This window comes from Sorex fumeus, unplaced genomic scaffold (genome assembly GCF_029834395.1).
Source record: "Sorex fumeus unplaced genomic scaffold, SorFum_2.1 ptg000122l, whole genome shotgun sequence".
Classification (NCBI taxonomy): domain Eukaryota; kingdom Metazoa; phylum Chordata; class Mammalia; order Eulipotyphla; family Soricidae; genus Sorex; species Sorex fumeus.
In genome coordinates this window covers 39,209,934-39,225,542 of record NW_026606179.1, presented here as the reverse complement: position 1 = coordinate 39,225,542, position 15,609 = coordinate 39,209,934, and the positions used below count along the sequence as shown (strand labels likewise).

At 48.6% G+C, this 15,609-nt stretch overlaps 2 protein-coding genes and 1 non-coding gene across 4 annotated transcripts in view; 2 read left to right on the top strand and 1 right to left on the bottom strand.

The window, feature by feature from the left end:
• The window catches only part of RSPRY1 (ring finger and SPRY domain containing 1), a 54,535-nt gene extending 45,565 nt beyond the window's left edge, over positions 1-8,970 (bottom strand). The window contains exon 1 of the mRNA XM_056137201.1: positions 8,840-8,970. The gene's annotated coding sequence lies outside the window, so the exon portion shown is untranslated. The remainder of the gene's footprint in view (positions 1-8,839) is intronic.
• On the top strand, positions 4,021-4,149 carry LOC130044588 (small nucleolar RNA SNORA51). Its single transcript, XR_008795440.1, has one exon. It is a non-coding gene; the product is annotated as a small nucleolar RNA SNORA51 (small nucleolar RNA).
• A 278-nt stretch (positions 8,971-9,248) lies between the features above and the next one.
• Positions 9,249-15,609, top strand: part of PSME3IP1 (proteasome activator subunit 3 interacting protein 1) — a 36,389-nt gene continuing 30,028 nt past the window's right edge. The window contains exon 1 of one of the 2 annotated variants that reach the window (XM_056137204.1): positions 9,249-9,424. The gene's annotated coding sequence lies outside the window, so the exon portion shown is untranslated. The remainder of the gene's footprint in view (positions 9,425-15,609) is intronic. The other variant, XM_056137203.1, reaches the window with a different exon arrangement.

Sequence of the window (15,609 nt, the reverse complement as noted above, 5' to 3'; positions counted from 1 at the left end):
GTTGTTACTGTGTTTGGCATATCGAATACGTCACGGGGAGCTTGCCAGGCTCTGCCGTGCGGGCGAGATACTCTCGGTAGCTTGTCAGGCTCTCTGAGAGGGGCGGAGGAATCGAACTCGGGTTGGCCATGTTGGCTGCGTGCAAGGCAAACGCCCTACCGCTGTGCTATCGCTCCAGCGAAGCATTTCTTCCTATCCTCTCTCAAAGCTAAATTATCCAACATGAAACACACACACACACAAAGAAATCATAATTTTTCTCATTAAAACTTATTTTGAATTCCTTCCTCAGTGAGTATATGACAAGTGGTAGTTTCTTATACAATTTATAGAGTTCTTCCCCAGTTTACTATGCGAAATTTATTTCTGGGACTGGGAGCTAGTTCAGAGACTAGAATACAGGTGTAGCATGTGGGAGCTCTGACTTTGATTCCCAGTACTGAAAGGTCTTCTGAGCACTCCTGGGAGCAGTCACTGAGCATAAGCTTGGAGTAGCTCCCAGGCGCTGTCAGTTATGACCCAAACATGGAGAAAAGGAAAATATTTTAGGTCAGAGGGATCACTCAAAAGGTTGAATACACGCTTTGCATGTGGGAGCCCAGGTTTGATCCCTGGTACCATGTGAAGTGACCCCTGAATAAAAGAACAGGGAGAACAAAGCACTACCGGGTGTGGCCCTAACCCTACCATCCCCCAAATCTAATATATTCCAATTTGATACCTATATATATCCCCATTATTCGCATGCCCTTTGGGTCAACCATTAACTCTATCACTATCCATTTACTCTACTCTATCACTATCCATTTCTATCACCAAGCCATCTAATTCTTTATGCTTTTGGTTTTTGTTTCAGTTTTGGGCCACACCCAGTGGTGCTCAGGGCTTACTCCTAGCTCTGTGCTCACTCCTGGTGAGGCTCAGGAGACCATATGGGGTGTGAGGGATTGAACCTGGGTCAGCAGTGTGCAAGGCAAGAGCCCTACCCACCGTACTACTTCTCTGGCCCCAAATTCTTTATGCAGTAATCAGTACATCTATAATTAGACTTCAAAATATTTTATTCTACTTTTTTTTTTCGCTTTTTGGATCATACCCTGCAATGCTCAGGGCTTACTCCTGACTCTGCACTCAGGAATTACTTCTGGCGGTGCTCGGGGGACCATATGGGATGCTGGGAATATGGACCACCCGGGTGGGTCGGGTGCAAGGCAACCGCCCTACCTGCTGTACTATCGCTCCAGCCCCCAAAATATTTTAGAGGTTAGATTTACAAATAATAAAGCACATAGGTTTTTAACAGAAGCCCCTCACCTGGGATGTGGCTCAGCAGTACAGCACTTGCCTTGATACAGGAGTCCTGGGTTTGATCCCTGGCACCACAAAATTAACTATATCAAACAAATTTAAAACACAGCGGTCACTTACAATGCTCCTCTTAGCACTGCTATGGGCCTGGTCCTGGAGCTGATGGTACTGGAGACTAGGGAGTCATCAGGGATGATACACCTGCAGTACTAGGGTTGGATAATGGTACTGTGCTGGGGTAGTGGTACTTGGGTAGGAATACTGGTACTAAGGTGGGGGTCGTGGTAGTGGTACTAGAATGGGGGTTGTGGTACTAGGGTGAGGACAGTGGTACTAGAGTGGGGGTTGTGGTATTAGGGTGAGATAGCGGTACTAGGGTGAAAGTATTGGTACTAGGGTGGGGGTAGTGGTACTAAAATGGGGTTTGGGTACTAGGGTGAAGATAGTGGTATTAGGGTGGGGTAATGGTAATATGCGGGGGTAGAGTACTATTCTAGGAACAAACCCAGAGCCTCTAACAGGCTAGTCATGTGCTTTACCGCTTGAGTCGTGTCCCCAACACATAACATACACATCTTAAGCACATGTACTGAATTTTATAAAATGCATATATCAAAGTAATACAAACCCTATCAAGACAGAAAAAATAAGCAGAAATACATTTGCTTATAAATTAACAGACAAGACACTGACAAAAATCCTAATTCTTCCCCTTTTCTGAGGGGGAGTGGGGCTTACCCAGCAGTGCTCAGTGCTTACTTCGGGTTCTATGCTCAGGAGTTACTCCTGGTGATCCTTGGATCACCGCATCATATCTAATGCTTGGGGAATGTATCATATGCAAGGCAATCACCTTAACCCTTGTACTATCTCTGTCTCCCAAACCGTAATTTTCTTACTCATGATTACATTTAAATGGAAAAAGCTTTGTCAACAAGATTATTTACTATTGCAACAAACACAGAAGTAAAGTACATTATATACCAAGAGTACATTGGCCAGCTGAGACAAATTACCTAAAAAAATTTTACAAGATTTGTTTTTATTTATTATTTATGTCTGAAAGGCAGCTCTGGGCGAGTATTCTCATAGGTGACCCACTGCCCCAACTGTCTAGCCAGAAGTAACCATGTGAAGGCTAACTCATAGGTACTTAATGGTCACCTTTAGATCACCTGGGAACACTACTCTTACACATTTTTTTTCTTTTAGGGTCACACTGGAAATGCTCAGTCAGGGGTTACCCCTGGTGGTGCTTGGGGGACCATGTGGGACGCTGGGGATGGAACCTGAGTCAGCCGCGTGCAAGGCAAATGTCCTACCCACTGTGCTATCGCTCCAGCCCACTTCTTGATCTCTGAGGTGAGATCAAGAAAGTTGACGTCTGAAGAGAAAGCAGAAAATGTTTCTTTGTGAATTGTTAGGGAAGGAATATCTGGGAAAATGATTTTCCCAAATGTGAAGAATTCTTTTTTTTTTTTTTTTTAAATCTCTGTAGCAGTGTTGTCTGCGGTCGTGAGAGACTTGTGGGAGTCGATGACTCTGGTCATTACAGACTATGGTTTGGATCTGAAACAGCACAAAGATTAATCCTTTAAAAATTCAGAAAATGTATGATTAAAAATAGAATTGAGACCTGGGATAGTTAAGAAAACAGAGAGAGCATGAGTTGAGAGGAGAAAGGGAGAAGGGGAGAGGCGGAGAGGGAAAGCAGATGAGGAAGAAGAGAAGGTGAGGGAGGGAAAGGAGGAGGGCGAGAGGAAGAGAGAGGGAAAGGAAGGGGATGGGGGGAGAGGGAGAGAGAGAGAGAAAATAATCCTTGCCTGGCCTCAAAGATTGAAAAATATGCCTTGAGCCCTAAAAGGAAATGCTAAGGAAAAACTGAGGTAAGTGCTAATGACGGTTGCAGCACAGAAGAGAAAAACAAATGTAAAACTTCAGACTATCTGGGAATTTTCCCCACAGGACACCAAACAACAGGAAATCATACAGCGGTGCTATTCAAATACAAAATTCATTAGTCTGAAGGAAAAGGTATTTCTATTCTAGAAAACTCTTTGCTAATAGTAAGAGCAAACAAATAAACAGCATGAACAGCAACAATTTTCTTAATGAAATATATTTAAAATAGGTCTCTGAAAACACCCAACTGTAAACTCAACTGGAGAGCCATTAGAATCTACAATATTCATTAAACATTTGAAGTAAATCTATTCTAAAAATCTCCAACAATAAGAACCTGCTCAAAATATTTACCAGTTTGAAAAACAGAGGCAATATCATTAGTAAATTTGAATCCAATGCTCCTATGTTAGGCACTACCCAAAACTGAAATCAAGTCCATTGTGCTCTTGGAAAACAGACAACATAGACAACACAGAGTTCTCTCCCATAACAGTTAATGCCACAGGAACTCAGGGATGAAACATCTGGTCCAAGTGGAAGTATCTCATTCCAGTTTTCCAGAGGAAAAGAACTTAGTAACATTCAAGAATCTCTCCACAAGCAAGTTGGTAGGTGATTATGATGCATTGTAGCATTAAAAGAAAGGCACAATTGGGAGGGCACTTCCTTTGCACCAAGCCAACTGGAGTTCCTTCCCCAGCACCACATATGGTCTGGAGAGTATGACCAGGAGTGATCCCTGAGCCTGTACAGAGTCAAGAGACGTCCTAAGCACTTTCTGGGTGTGACCCCCAAGCAGCCAATTGAGGTCTCCTGGTGCTTAACCACAGGCTGTGTTCTTTACATGGACTATAAAGAAAGAGGCACATAGTAAACACCCCACATTCACCTAGGCACAGGCCCCTCCTAGTCTGTAATATGAACTGGGGGTGAAGGGCGCCACACACACAGTAAAATAAAAGAAGAATTAAGAATTTACATTTGCATTTCAGTATGCCCATGGTTTTTTGGGTTTTGCTGGCTTTTTAAAAAATTTTACCCCCAGCACACTGGTATAAATTGTAGGTCAAAAAATTATTGGTAAAAATATCCCCAACCACATAGCAAAAGTTTAACGGATGGCTCATCATAGCAATATGCCTGAATCCTGCAGGAATGCCCATATGGCCTAGGACATATGCGGGACTATAGAAACACCAAGTCTCCCAGGACAATCTTTCTGGGAGGAAAATGGTTGAGAAAATAAACTAATATTATGCTAGTTTTTGGCTGGAGCAATAGTACAGTGGGCAGGGCATTTGTCTCGTACACAGGCACACAGCCGGGTTCAATCCCTGGAATCCCATATGGTCCCTCAAGCACCACCAGGAGTAACTGCTGAGTGCAGAGCCAGGAGTAACTTCTGAGCATTGCTGGGTGTGACCCAAAAAGCAAAGAAAAAAAAAAGAAAAAGTGAATAAATAATAAAAATTAAAACCAGGAAAAAGTTTTAAAAAAGTAATAATAATTCACTTGAAAAAAAAGGGATCAGAGAGAAAAAGAACCGAGGGTAAAGCACTTGCTTTGCTCTGCTGACTTGGGTTTGATCCCTGGCACCCCTTAAGGTCCCCAAGACCCTCACAAGTGATTCCTGAGTGCAGAGCCAGTAGTAAACCCTAAGTACAGCAGGGTGTGGTCCCAAAACAAAACAATCACTTGGTAGGTTATTAATAACTAGCCCTCAGGCATATGTACTATGAACAATTACGATGCAGTCACACTGGAAAAAAAAGAGCTGCCCTTCCCACAAGGAGAAGCCGGACAGGAGGTTTCGGGCGAGACTCGAGCATCAAGGGAGCACAGGAGGGAAAGCAATGCTTCAGGAGGTATGAGACGAACACTAAGCATTAGAACATAAGGTAATAATAAACTTGCAGTGTAAGGTAGCATTACAAACCTATGTGATGCGTATAGACTCCTAAAATGATGCTTGCAAATTATAATTCAAGCAATAAGAAAACTACATGCAGGGTTCATTCCTTAACAAGCTTAATTGCATCAATTCTTTGCTCTCTCAAATACAGTCTCCGTGTTCAAAACCCAAGAAAGGAAGAAAGGGGAATATTCTCTTATGTGTTCAACATTATTTATAAGATGACTTTACTTCATTTATCTTTGTGTATAAGTTATAGTTATCTATAGTTAAAAATGCTTTAAATAAGCACCATCCTTTGGAATGAACACGGAATGTAACAAATATACGCTTTTTAGGGCCGGAGCGATAGCACGGCGGGTAGGGAGTTTGTTTGCCTTTCACGCAGCCGACCTGGGTTCGATCCCCGGCATCCCATATGGTCCCCCAAGCACCGCCAGGCGTAATTCCTGAGTGCAGAGCCAGGAATAACCTGAGCATCGCTGGGTGTTACCCAAAAAGCAAAAAAAGCTTTTTAAACAATTATAAATTGTTGGCAATTGTTGGCAAGAAAACAATTTCCAAAGACAGTAAACAGACAAATTAGAGGGAAAAAAATCGATTCTTTTGCACTCAGAAAAGCTGTACAGTTCTCCACCTAAAGTTTGTGGTTCAAGTTTTGGCTCTTCTGGCTATTTTCACTCCTTCCTGTCTATTCTGCTTTTCAACTTTTCTAGCTTGAATACCAGGAAAAATCATTCAAATTCAATGGCAATGCCTTGAAAATATTCAATAAAAAAGAAGTCAAACTGATCTTTTCCTATTGCCCAACAGCTCCCTTCAATTAGACGACTGGCTCCCCAAGGGTCCCATCTGTGGTACCGAGACCGTTCATGGAGTTCTGCAATACTCTGAACCATCACATCCTACTCTACAAGGATCCCTCCACAAGACAGAAAATTCTCATTTAAAATAATAAGCCTTGATTACTGCCCTCCAGAATTCCGAATAACTTATCAAATTATATGTTAGAGTATTAAAAGAACAGTATTTTTAAAAGTGACTATTCACTTCATTATAACAAATTACCTCAGTATCAGGGAAAGCACAGATAATACTTAATAGACTGAATGAAACTCATAAGCTTAGAATATTGTGAATGCACTTTAGGAACATGCAAAGCTTTGTTGTCACTTCTCTCACAAGGGTTACTTTCCTTTACACACCACAGAACATTGTTACGCAAAATATTCAGTTTTATTTCCCCTTGAATCCTGGCCAATTTACTAAGAGAAGAGCAATTTTGCTGACAAGGCAGAAAAAAATACACTTTGTATAAGGTAAAGGTAAAGGCCCTCCCGTTGATCGTCGATTTGCTCGAGCGGGCCCAGTAACGTCTCCATTGGAGACTTGGTTGTTACTGTGTCTGGCATATCGAATACTCTCGGTAGCTTGCCGGGCTCTCCGAGAGGGGCAGAGGAATCGAACTCGGGTCGGCCATGTTGGCCGCGTGCAAGGCAGACGCCCTACCCGCTGTGCTATCGCTCCACACTTTGTATAATAACTTAAAAATAATCATGGAGTACAAAAATCATGAAGATTGTGTGAAAAGGCAAAAAGCAGGACACAAAGATATTAGAAGTTGGTCGGGACAAATGGATCCTGGGAAAAAGAAAGGCTGATAAAATCACCAGTGATTTTTTTTTTTTGAAAAGACTCAAAAGGAATAAAAGATGAGAGAAGACAGGAAATGTTGTTTGTTTTTTATTTTTTTTACTAAAAACAACAAACAAAAGAGCCACTTCAAAAATCACAAATTACCCAAAATGGGTGGGTGGGGGGGGAATAATGAGCTCTAACAAATGCCACTAACCGAAGAGAAGAAAAACAGCACACACGGGCGGATGGGAATACCTTACAGCCTCCAAAGAGGAAGCTACCAAGATGTCATCGCAGGAAATGCAAACCCTATTTCAGATGAAAAAGAACCATTCACGGTGGAAGGGAAATTTCAAAGCAAGAGCTCATGTGCCTCCGGGAAGGCATCATATTGGGGGAAGGGAGGAAAAAGGGTAAAAGAAAAAGAAAATAAAACCAAGTTATCACTGATGGAATCACAGCCCGGGGAATGCACGCTCTGCTGCGGGCACCCCAAGCCTGGCGCACCTCGGGAAGGGGGTGAGGGGGTGGTTTACAGCGCAGACACAAAACCACCTGGAGGAGAGAACTGCAGCCGTCGGGGAGAATCCTTAGGCAGGAGGAGGAGACTCGGAGAGCGCTACCTCCCAGGGCCCCAGCAGAAGCGCGGGCCCGTGAAGATTCCGGAAGCGACACCTGCAAAGCCCCGCACCTCCGCGCGCACGCGGGGGATGCCGCGGTGGGCTGGGGGGGCTGCAGGGACCCGGAACCCGGAGGGCTCCGGGTACAATATGGCTCCCAGCACTCCATAGGTGATTAACAAAGCCGCGGACGCCGTTCCCTTGCAGTCGCACACCCGCTCACACACACGCACATATATACACACACCCGCGCGCGAGCGCGCGCACAACACACGCACGCACCCGCGCGCGCGGCTCCGCAGTTCGCAGCCGGCCGCTGCCACTTGGCTTCCGTAACCCGTCGGCGGCGGGGCGGGGAGAGCTGGAACCTCAGCCCGGGCATCGGCGCCGTGGCGCGGCGGGGGGCTGGCCAAGCCACCCCGGGGCCCGCAGCCCGAGACCCCGGCGCCCCCCACCCCCACCCCCGCCGAGCGCGCGCGCCCACGCCGACCTGCCGAGCCGCGGAGCGGGGCCTGCGCGCGCGGCTGCCGGGGAGGACCCCGCGGGGCCAGAGTGTGCCAACCGCAACCCGGCCCAGTTCAAAGTCCCCCTCCACCCCCCACGACACCCAGTTCCCGACAGCGACACCCAGGCGCCGGCACCCGCCGGTCCTCGGGCGGCCGTCCCCCCGGGACAGGGAAACTGAGGCAGAAGGTGGGGACCCCCGCCAAATCATCATCATCACCATCACCATCACCATCACCATCATATCATCATCATTTTGAAAGCAACACGCTGGGCGTGTTGGCCCAGCTGAGGAGGGGGCTGGGTCGGGTTTAACCCGCGCACCCACACCCCCACCCCAACGCCGGCGCACAAGGTGTCAGAAACAGGCTGGGGTTCCCGAGAGGGAAACCCCGGCCTTCCCCCATTTCCCCCCACCCACCCAGGCTTCCCCGCGGCTGGGATCGGGCGGGGGTCTCCTCCCCAGGCCCGCCCAGCGGATGCCCCCGCCCCCAGAGCAACCCGTCTGCACCTCCAGCCGTTTCTCTGCCTCCGGGGGAGGAGGGAGGCGACCTCCCACCCAATGTGCGGGCACCCCGAAACCCCCAACTCCACCCTCCCGTCGCCCTCCCTCCGGGGGCCTCGCACCTGGACCCCTGGGGCCGCGGCAATCTCGCCAGGGGGACTCCCCAAGGACCTCCCCGGGGCCAAGACCCCCCCTAAGAGAGGGGGAGGGCACCCTCCCCGAGGCCCCGCTCCGGGCGCCCGCAGAGCGGGCCTGGGGGCAGGAATCCCGGGCTCTGGCCCCCCGCCGTCTCCGCGCCGGCCCCTTCCCGTCCGCGGTCCCCGCCGCAGCCCCGGCGCGCTGCCCCGCTGCCCCGCGGACGTGCCCAGCCCCCCGACGGCCCCCACGGCGGGCCCCGAGCGCTGCCCGGGGCGGCGCGTCCTGACCCCCCTCCGCGCCCGGACGCACCTTCGGGAAGGGGCGGCGGCGGCGGCAACGCGACTCCTTTGTGACAGGTCCGGGAGAGCGGTAAAGATGGACGCGAGGCCACCGCGCTGCCATTACGCGGTGGGGCCCACCCCCGCGTCGCACCGCCCCGGCCCTCCCTCAGTCCCCTAGGAAACGCCCCTTCCTCGGTGGCAATCCCTCTCCCCGGCAGCCAATCAGGTCGCCGGAAGCGTGCCACGTGACGAGCCGGCCGGGCCCGCCCCCCGGACGCGAGCCGGCCAATCCCCTTCCCGGAGGTTGTGAATGGCCCAATCAAGCTTCCCCGGCTCGCTGGGGGAGGCCCGGATTGCCGTCGTTCTCCCGGGGGTGGCCGAGAGGCGCGGATTGGGCTGCTCCGCCGGAAGCGGGGCGGGGCTTGGCCGTGGCGCTGAGGAAGAGGAAGCCGGGAAGGGTCAAAAGCAATACAAAAGCGAAGCCTCCCGTGCTCGCTGGCTTCTGCCCTGCTGGCTGCTGCTCCTCCGGCTACAGAGCGGGCGGCCTCGGCCGTGGCGGTTTGGGGTGGGCGCCGCCGAGGTGAGGGGGTCTTGCCTTCCGCTACGCTGGTGGGTGAGTGCGGCCCGGGCCCTGGGTTGGGGCTCCGCCTTCTGCGTGGCCGAGATGGGCGTTGGGGCCGGACTTGCTCCCCGGGCTTTGCGCGCTCGCCCGGTGCCCCGAGACCCCCCGGGGCCCGGGTCTCAGCTGGGGGCGCGCTGCAGTGGGCCGGGGGGGTGGGGCCGACCCTTTGCAGCGGTCTCACCCAGCCCTGGCCGCTTGATACCTCCCCCCACCCACCGTCTTACCAGTTGGGCTTCACTCTGGCCCCCCGCCCGGTGAGGAGCGAGCTCCCCTGTGTCCGCCCCCCCGAAGCTCGAGGCTAACTCGGGACGTCGGGGGGATGCCTCGTCGGAAATGTTTCCACTCACCGCGTGTCCGTGGAGGACGGGAAACACGTAGTTCTGGGCCCGGGACAAACCGCGGGGCCAAGTGCATGCTTTTCCTAATTGGAAACCGGCCCGCGAGCGCGTTTGCAAGAAAAGTGCCCGGAGAGGGGGTCGCCGTCGTCTGCTAGATTGGGGAGGAAGGGAGCAGGGAGGGAGAGGGGGGCGGGTACCTGCTCTTCAGCTGGGGGGTGGGGGGGGTCTTTGACTGGGAAGCAGGATCTTGTGCAGTCTCTTTAAAAGTGCTGGTTTTCGGATCCCACCCGGAAAAATGCAAACTGTCTTGATTGACGCCGGGTCACGGGTGGGCCCTGCGCGGCCCCGCGCGCAGCGGGCGGTGGGAGTGCCCAGCCCCGGGTGCTGGCTCCAAGGTGCGACTTGTTGAGGCCTCTGCTGTTTGCCTCGCCCCCCTGCAAACCCGCACCCCGACGTCCGTGGGGCTCCTTTATGATGCAAGGAACTGAGCAGAGAGAAACACAGGTTTTTAAATTTTTATTGATTTATTTATTCTTACAGATTGGATCAGCTGTTAACCATGTGGGAAGGTATGAAAGCCCGTGACTGGCCTGATTCCTGACTCAGCTGATCTTGGAGTCTTAAATTGGAGGGAAATCTGGTTTGGGTTTTTTTTTTTTTTGGAGGGGGGGGATGGTATTTTTGGCCACACCCAGCGATGCTCAGGGATCACTCCTGGCGGGCCGTGCTCTGCAGGTCCCCAACCTGCTGTACCGTCTCTCAAGCCCGTGGAGGGAGTTCTTGACGATTCTAAGAAAGGAGAGATTGCGCCAAAGCCTTTTCCCCGTGGCTAGCAGCCTTCTTGCTTTCTAAGATTCATGGTCTTTGATTCCCATCACGGGGCTTGAAAATCATTTATCTGGTAGTACACTTGGTTCTACCCTAGACTCAGTCCTGGGATAATTACACCTTGAGGCACCCAAACTTCAGTGGTTTCAGGGTGTTCACTGTTAATCACAAATTATACATGCTTGTCTTCATTGTATATGATTCATTTCACTCTTTCCTCTAAAGATATGTTCTAACGATTGCTCTAATCTTTGGCATTCTGTGTTTCACTATCTTTCACTTTACCCATCTCCCTTTGTTGTTGGGTATTTTACTCTTAGAATTTGTTGATTGGTGTCTTCAGTTCTGAAAAATTCTTAGCCATTTAATGTTCATATATTACTCTTGTCCTGTTGTCTGTGTTCCTTCTTTAGAGATTGAATGGAGAGCTTTTACTCTATGCCTCTTCCTCTTATTTTTCCCTGTTCCATTCTGGATAATTTCATCATTAATTCTCAAGTCTTTTTTTTTTTTTTAGGAATGTTTATTGTGATGCTGTGATTTACAAAGTTGTTCATAATAGAGTTGTTTCAGGCATACAGTGTTCCAACACCAATACCACCACCAATGTCCCCTTCCCTCCACAAATATCCCTAGCTTCCCTCCAACCTGCAGGCATATAACGTTTATTTCATATTAACTTTCGAGTCATTTGTCATCTATTATAAAATATATCCCTTGAAATCGGAAGTTCATCTGTTGATAGTTCCTGAAACTGTTTCAGATCTTTTAGACACATGCTATGCCTTTCTTATTCTCAGCTGTTGATTGTTGGTTTTAATTTCTTTAAGCTGTGAGCATAAATATGTTTTATAATCTATGTGTGTTAATTTCCTCTCAGAGAGCCTGTAAAGCTACCGAGAGTATCCCTCCCGCACAGCAGAGTCTGGCAAGCTACCTGTGGCATATTGTGCCAAACAGTAACAAGTCTCACGGTGGAGACGTTACTGGTACCCGCTTGAGCAAATCAATGAACAACGGGAGGACAGTGCTACAGTGCAGGACAGTGTGTTAATTCCACTATCTGAATTCTATGTCTCTTTTTTGCTGGGGAGAGCTGTCTCTCTCCTTTGCCCGCTATTTTGTGTTCTCTCCCCAGTCCCAGTTCATCTTGATCTTCAGGGTGTAGTTCTTTGGGGTTACTAGAAGAAAGAGATGGTTATCAGATTCCACACTCTGCTTCATGCTCTGGCTTTAACTTTTGTCTTAGGCCACCAAAATAGGGTTTCGGGCCAAAGAAACCATCAGGACGAAAAACTGTTGGCATATTGGTTTTGTGTTTTGCTTTTTCTAAAAAGAAAGTTATCATAGGCACTGTGACTCACAACACTGTTAATGATAGGGTTTTATCCATAATGTTACAGCACGACACCTTGCACCAGAGTGACCGCCCCACACACAACCCCCTGTCCCATTAACATGGTCGGCTCAATTCCATAGACCAGCTGTCCAGGCTCCTTTCTCTTTGGCTATTTGTTATTCCTTCTTGTGTTTCTTTTTTTTTTTTTTTTTTTGGTGCCCAGCAGTGCTGGGGGGACCATATGGAATGCCAGGGATTGAGCCCAGGTCGGCCACATGCAAGGCAAATGCCCTACCCACTGTAATGCCTCCGGCCCCGCTGTGTTTCTTTTCATCTCACAGACAGGAGAGCTCATTCTGTGCCTGTCCCGTCCCTTCTAATTTCACTCAGCATGATGCTCTTCACATCCATCCTCCATAGCAGCAAATTGCATGATTTTGTCTTTTCTTATAGTTGATTCCATTGTGTACATATACGCCAGAGTTTCTTTATCCTGTCATACATTCTTGGACAGTTGGGTGGTTTCTGGGTTTTGGCTGTTACAAATAGTGCTGCAGTGAACACAGTGCAAATGTCTTCTTTCTGAAGAAAGTCTTTGGGCCCTTGATGTAGTGGCCAAGAAGTGGAATTACTGTATCATATGGGTTTCACAAAATCACAAATCACAAATCATCCTGTTATTCGTCGATTGCCTCGAGCAGGCCCCAGTAACGTCTCCTTCATCCTGGCCCTGAGGTTATATTCAAGGCTCTTTAGGAGAATGTGACCCATCATTGTTACTGGTATTTGGCATATTGGGTACGCCACGGGGAGTTTGCCAGACTCTGCCGTGTGGGCAGGCTACATTCGGTAGCCTGCCAGTTTGTCAAAGTAGGAATGAGATGTCATAATAAGATGTCGCACGGCCGCATTTGCAGCCGTGCGGTTCCAGGAGCTGGTTTTTATAGTCTCCGAGTCTTGGCCGCTGATGGGATTACACGGCGCCAGGGGGCCAGTTGGTGGGTGTGACCCCCGCCTACTGGAATTTGGAGGATCTGGGTGGAGGATGCTCGACTCCAATCCGAGTAGACTTGGAGATCTCGGCCCCGGAACCCACGTGGCTTTGTCCCTTTTTAACAATTTGTTAACAATTTTAACAAAATTAAAATTGTTTAATTTTGCATTTTCCCCTTGTCTTGTGTCTTGGTCACATTACTTTTTTTTGAAGCGGGGTGCTGGGGAGAATCACATCCGGCAATGCTCAGGTGTTACTCTTGACCCTGCACTCAGGAATTACTCCCGGTGGCGGTGCTTGGGGGATATATAGGATGCTGGGGATCAAACTCAGGACAGCTGCGTGGAAGGCAAACGTCCTACCTGCTGTACTAACACTCCAGCCCCAGTCACGTTGCTTATTGTTAACTTTCCTGTTTGTTTTCAGGATTATTCTAAAGATTTCTTCCAGGTTTCTTTGTTTTTCACTTTGTCATAGAGGTGGAGAATGGTGTCAGCGACCCTAATCTATTTCTGGAAGCGATCACTTCCATTGATTCTGATTTTGGATTGTGAATTTAGCAGGCCCTCCAGTTAAAGAGTATTGTTCTCCTGTGTCTAAGACTTCCCCAGCTTTTCCTGGTCTTCTTTCCCAGTGCCCTGTTGTGCTTCGTTTCTGTTCTCTTGGTGTGTTTCACCTCCTCCTGCTTTTCCTTACATTACTTTCGTACCAGTTTTATTTTTTACTAAACTCAGGTTCCTCATAGAAAGTAGAGTGCCAGCTTAGTTCCTGCCATTGTGCCGTGCACGTAGTAGGTACTTGATCAAGGTTTCCTTTAAAAGTACCACTGTACTTCTTTTTTTCTTTAAAAAAATTGATCTTAGGAATTAGATAGCCTAGGAGGCAGAGGTAAAACCAGTATGATTTAGTTTGGAGTTGGTTTCAGAGTCAGCCTGGATGGCAAAAGTGTCTAAATCTACCCTCAAAAATCTTTTTTTTAGGGAGGCGTGATGTTGGATACTGGTAAAATTCCCACACAACCAGATTTTCCTCCAACTTTGGTATTTGGCATTGGGCCCAGCCGTATAGCTCAGTAGTAGAACTTTGGGAATGTGAGGTCTGGGTTTGATTCCAAGCACCACAAAACAAACAAACGTTTACCCCAAAACTCCCTAACACTTGTCTTATTTTGAGCCTTAGAAGAAATACAGTAAATTCTCATTTAATATGTCCATAGTTTGATAGGAAACTGCAACTTTAAGGAAAACAACTGTAATAAGGAAAACAACTATAATCCTCAGATAATATTTTGCTGAGCAGAATGTTGAGCCAATGTGCTTTTTCCCACCTTTGGCCCATGCTCTTCCTCATCAGCTATAATGAGTCTGCATTGAACTGTTACACTATTTTGTTTTGTTTTGGGGGGCCCTACCCACTGGTGCTTAGGGCTCACTCCTGCTTCTGTGCTCAGGGCTCAACTCCTGATGGGCTTGGAGGCCTGTATGGAATGCTGGGGATTGAACCCTGGTCCGCTACAGGCAAGACCGGCACCCTACCTGAGGTCGGATCGCTCTGGGCCAAGTCTCCATTGAACTGAATGGTATTTGAGAACCTCCTGTGGGTGGTTTGCATGTGCTCACTGTCTTAAGAAGTACAGCTAAGACTGGAGTTGTCCAGTAGTTATGAAAGTGTGAGAGGCACGGGAGGTCAGCTCAGGGAACCAGTATCTCAGTTGTTCTTTTTCTTCTTTCAGTGTGTGTCAATAAATCTGAGGTCCATGCATATGTAATGTATATATAGTTTTTTGCCACCCCCAACTTTTTTTTTTTTTTGGCTTTTTGGGTCACACCCGGCAATGCACAGGGGTTACTCCTGGCTCTGCACTCAGGAATTACTCCTAGCGGTGCTTGGGGGACCATCTGGAATGCTGGGAATCGAACCCGGGTCGGCCGCGTTCAAGGCAAACGCCCTACCCACTGTGCTATCGCTCCAGCCCCAATGCTTTTGTATTCTTAAGCAGCCAGCAACGTAGTTTTTTTTTTTTATAATAAACGTCTTAAATATGAACTAAACAGCTCATGCTAGTCCATCACTTTGGGTTTCTTTTAGTCGGGCGTGCGTTGAATCACTGGAGTGTGTTAAATACGCCTGTGTTACAAGACGGGGGATTGCTGGGTCTAGCGGTAAATGCTAACACCGTTCTCTGCGAGGAGTTGTCATTTCCTGACTTTTTATAGGGAAATTCAACTTACTCTCAATTACTGTGGCTTGGTACAAGTGTCTTCTGGCCAAGAAAGCGTCTTTCTTTGGAATGTGAATGACTTTGCCAGCTGGCCGGTGCCTCATAGCTTCTCTCCTGCATTTTGATACCGGCTGTGACTTTATCCTGGGGTAAAACATGCTGGAAGGGAAGCCCGGGTGGATGTTTACTGACAGAAAGGAATTGGACCGCTGAGTTTGTTGTTTCTGTTTGTTTGGGCTACGCCTGCCTGTGCTCAGGGCTTATACATGGCTCTGCACTCAGGGATCATTCCTGGCAGTGCTCAGGGGACCATATGGCGCGCTGGGGATTGGACCTAGGTTGGCAGCGTGCAAAGCAAGCACCTTACCCCCTGTACTAGGCCCGGGGACGCTGTCCTGTTGTCTTTGCTGCGCAAAGAGAAGCTTATAACACCGTACAGCAGAGATATGATTCCCC